This window comes from Phaethon aethereus (genome assembly GCF_964289735.1).
Source record: "Phaethon aethereus genome assembly, chromosome: W".
NCBI classification, from domain to species: Eukaryota; Metazoa; Chordata; class Aves; order Phaethontiformes; family Phaethontidae; genus Phaethon; species Phaethon aethereus.
In genome coordinates, this window is record NC_138581.1 from 29039410 (window position 1) to 29044189 (window position 4780).

Consider the following 4780-nt stretch of genomic DNA (forward strand, 5'->3'; position numbering starts at 1 on the left):
GCTTGAAAGAGCAATCCAGTTCACCAGTTTCCACAACCAGGAGATTTCCCATGGCTCTGTACCTGTGAACTCACTAATTTCTTAAAAAAATGAGCAAGGGACCCAAAAAGCAGCAGCTTCATTTGGTCCTGCATTTTGACTAGTCTGTAGAATTTGTCTGTGCCCAGAGCAGGGCCAGAGTTCTCGAGGGTGAAAAATATAATCATGTGGTTATCATTATCATAATGTGCAAGAGGTGCAAATTAAGAGTTACATAGGAAAGCTATGTGGGTGAGATAAAATATTCTGGCTCTTAAATTGCTAAAAATAAGTACTTGCACAGTGGCTTTGCTTTTTATGGTGTTTTATAGAGCTTTAAAAATATGCTAGTCATAGAACAATTCACAATATTTATTTATTATAAGGATAACCTCAGACAAGAGAGAGTACATTAAAAATAGAAGAATATCATTAAATTAAAATCAGGAGCCTACACAGCAGTACTGATCTAAAACTGTCTTTATAAACTGTTGTATATGGCTTTACTTTTAAGTGAGGTTACCTTTAAACAAATGGACCTGAAATTGGTGCACTTTTCTGCAATTTCAAGGTCTGGCTCTCACTCAGAACAGAATATTAACTTTTACTTTTGTATTAACTTCAGTGTTGCAAGAATATATTTGCTCTTCAAATGCCTTGGCAATTAATTTTCCCTGTTAAAGGAGAAGAGACTCTTTCATTCAGCAATTTGCTGTTCTATTACTGCAGAAACTGCCTGTCTATTTACCAAGGAAAGGGATAATGTAACTTAAACGAGATGGCTAAATCCTATTTGGCAGGGTCAGGGGGGGTGGTGAATGTTTGACATTTGCAGGGAGAAACTGTCTTCAGCATAGATGGTTTTTTTGTGCTGCCAGCTAGCATAGGGGGACTTCTTCCTCCAAGGTGCAGTATGTGTGTATGTGTCAATGTAGCAGCTGCTGCTGCAGAATACCAGAAATAAATTACTCGATGTGCAGAACCGAAGGCGCTGTTTGCTTCACAAAATCAGCACCTGAAAGAGGCAGCCAACAGCTCTTCGTGACAGCTAGAGGTGGAAGGACCCAAACTTGCGGTCCTCCCCCCACCCCCAAGAGACTGTTAGTCCATTCCTTTATAGTGGTTCATTTTGGCGCTCTGTCATCACCAGAATGCTGCCAGTGAATGTGTGTCATGGTTACAATGGTAACACATAACAGCAATGAAAGCCCAGCGGGAAAGGCTACAAATTCCAGGACTGACCTTGGAGTAAGTATCTGTCTTTAATATTTTAATGGCTTCTACATGACACTGGCTTTCATGCAACCAGGAGCTGTTTAACATACGTTTGTGCTGACAGTCTGGGAGCACTGCAGCTCCAGGTTGAAGGAACATGTTTTAAACACATTGCAGTTGTTTTCAGCAAATGTGCGAGCCCGGAGCTGGGATATTGCAGTACACTTGTAAAGAAAGCATTTCTGCGTATTTAAAGTTACTGAATCTCAGTGCATGGAGCATCCTGTCAGCTCGTAGAGGAAGAATCTGTCAGTAGGCCATGGTGTCTGTCTCTCTCTCCAGCTCTCTGTTACTGTTTGTTTATCCCAGTGCTGCCTTTTAGAAAGGCCCCTATCTCTGCTGAATAATAGAGAGCACTGCGAAAGATTAAATAAAGCATTATAGAAATGCTGTTTGTGAAAATCCATCAGGAACAAGCCATATTTTACATACATAACTACACTAATGAACTGTATTGTCATTCTGGAGGATTGCTGATAGTCTCTACGGTATGTTTATCTAATTTAGCAGTATGTTTACTTGGTACTTGCTTAAAACTGATTTGTGTGCTTTCAGCTATTTAGAGAAGTAACTACATGAAAATATGTAATGTTAATGTATAGTGATGGTAAGTATAGTCTTTTATTCATAAATTCCAGCACATGTTTACCCAAGATTTGTTAGTCAAAGCCAAATATTTATTTCTATACATACATACCCATGGTCTATGTTGACATGTCAGGCACATATGCATGCATGTTGCAGACACCATGAGAACTTGCTAACATTATTTAGGTGAATAGATATGGTTACATCAGATCCTTCAGTATTCCCTGGGACTTCCCCATTCTTGCTGGAGAAAAAAACCTGAATGCTGCAGATGCCTGCGGTAAAGTTATTTAGCTATGAAAGGTATTATCTCTGACATCTGCCACGTTTTAAAGAGAGGGCTATAGGTGAGTGTGCAGTGTAGCAAATAATTTATTCTAATAATCACGTGAAGGTGACAGAGCACTTCATTCCAAAGAACAAGTGTAGATGCTTTACCGGGTTCCCCAGAACTACACTTGTGAAATGTCAAAGAAATTCTGCATTTCAATCTGGCGTCTTTTGCCGAGAGCAGTGTGCATTAGCTGTGAGCAGACTAAGCTCTAGATATTTTTCAGAAAAAAATAGCATTGCTAATTTCTCAGGAGTTTTGGAGGAGGAGTCTTATCAGGGAGCTCATTAAAATGGTTTCCATGAATAATTGATAATTGTATTCCTCTTGAGATGTGTCAATTCAAATATTTTTTTAAATGAATCTTCACTGAATTATGTAATCATCATATGTGAATAACATCTCTAACTGCAAAGGATGTGTCGTGGTTTAGCCCCAGCCAGCAACTACGCACCACGCAGCCGCTCGCTCACTCCCCCACGGTGGGATGGGGGAGAGAATCGGAAGAGTAAAAGTGAGGAAAGTCATGGTTTGAGATAAAGACAGTTTAATAAGTAAAGCAAAAGCCGCGCACGCAAGCAAAGCAAAACAAGGAATTCACTATTCCCCATGGGCAGGCAGGTGTTCAGCCATCTCCAGGGAAGCAGGGCTCCGTCACACTTAACGGTTACTTGGGAAGACAAAACGCCATAACTCCGAACGTCCCTCCACCCCTTCCTTCTTCTTTGTCCCAGCTTTATATACTGAGCATGACATCATATGGTATGGAATATCTCTTTGGCCAGCCTGGGCCAGCTGTCCCGGCTGTGTCCCCTCCCAAGTTCTTGTGCACCCCCAGCCTACTTGCTGGTGGGGTGGTGTGAGAAGCAGAAAAGGCCTTGACTCTGTGTAAGCACTGCTCAAAAATAACGAAAGCATCCCTGTATTATCAGCAGTGTTTCCAGCACAAATCCAAAACATAGCCCCATACTAGCTACTATGAAGAAAATTAACTCTATCCCAGCCAAAACCAGCACATTCCCGCCCCTTATTCCATACCATTTACATTATGCTCAGGTCCCACACTATCCAATACAGCCTCATTAAGCACCACCCCCCTTCCCATCCTTTGATGTAATACACAGATATGATTCCCTTAGTCTATGGACCACCCCTGTAAAACGTCTTTAAAATGTCCATTGAGTTCATTTAGTCCATGACTTTGGGCTCCATCTCTTATGGTGGTATATTGTGTTTGTGTGGAAAGGTCTTGGTAGTGGTGGGGGTTGCAGGGGTGGCTTCTGTGAGAAGTTGCTAGAAGCTTCCCCTGTGTCCCATAGAGCCAGTGCCAGCTGGCTCCAAGACAGACCCGCTGCTGGCCAAGGCCAAGCCAATCAGTCAGTGATGGTGGTAGCGCCTCTGTGATAACATGTTTAAGAAGGGGGAAAAAAAAGCTGTGCAGCATTTGCAGACAGAGAGAGGAGTGCGAATATGCGAAACCTGAAATGAACACAATACTTGCCAATGCTGGGGAGTAGCATTTAATTTCCTTGCTCTGACAGAGACCTGTAATGGATCTGGAGCCATCAGTCGTGCTGATCAAGTGATTAGTTTAGGATATTCAGTGTGTAAGTATTACAGCTGATGAGGTTTTCTGTCTCAGTGAAGACAGCATTTATACTGAATAACTGCTTTTAAATTCAATATCACCGGAATAGACCTGTGGAGTAATAGGGCACGGACTCTGGCGGGGATTCAGGCCAAAAGACCTTTATTGCTACAAGTGTCCGCTTTTTATGCAGTTACAGCTCTTTCACACGCTTTGCCCTAAAAGCTTTCCATGTTCCTCTAATGATACTGCTAATTTCAGTGTGATTAATTATTTGCAAATTAGGAACTAGGACACCCATGGTACAGTCCCCTGACCAGTTCCTGGGCAGCTGTTTCCCAGCCAATTGATCTCCACACAGCCACCATAACCCTTCTGGTAGATTGAAAAGGGATTGCCCGGGGAGGAAAGAGACAGACAGAAGGTGTCCTGTCCTGTTTGATTTGCTAATGTTACCCATACATTTTCTTTTGGCTGAGGTGGCATCCAGATTGCGATGACACCTGATAGTGTCAAGATGTGTCCGACGACGACGATGGTGACTGTTTCGCCCATGGTTTTACCCATTTTGCGGGTACCCAATGAGTTCCAGAATCTGTAATGACACAAGCATAACCTCGTCCCCAGGTTAGCAGTTGAAAAGGTCCTTCCCACATATTCTTTTCCAAATTTTTAACTTTTACTTGCACATTTTGTGTTAACTCAAACAGACTTCCTGTCATTCCTTTTACATGTTTTATTATGGGAGGTACTGTTTCTCCTTCTGCTAGACGCAAATAATTAACACATATAAGGCTTTATTCAAACGTTCTTGGGGTGGTGTGGTAGCCTCTCCCCCTTTTTGTCGAGCCATGCAGGGTGATCTTTCGCAACCCGAGGACTGTGAGGAAGATGGACCATCTGTACATTCTTGTATCGTCCTGTGCCGCGAACTCAGCCCAGCAGTCGGTAGGTACCAGCTTTACGTGGGCGTCCCCACG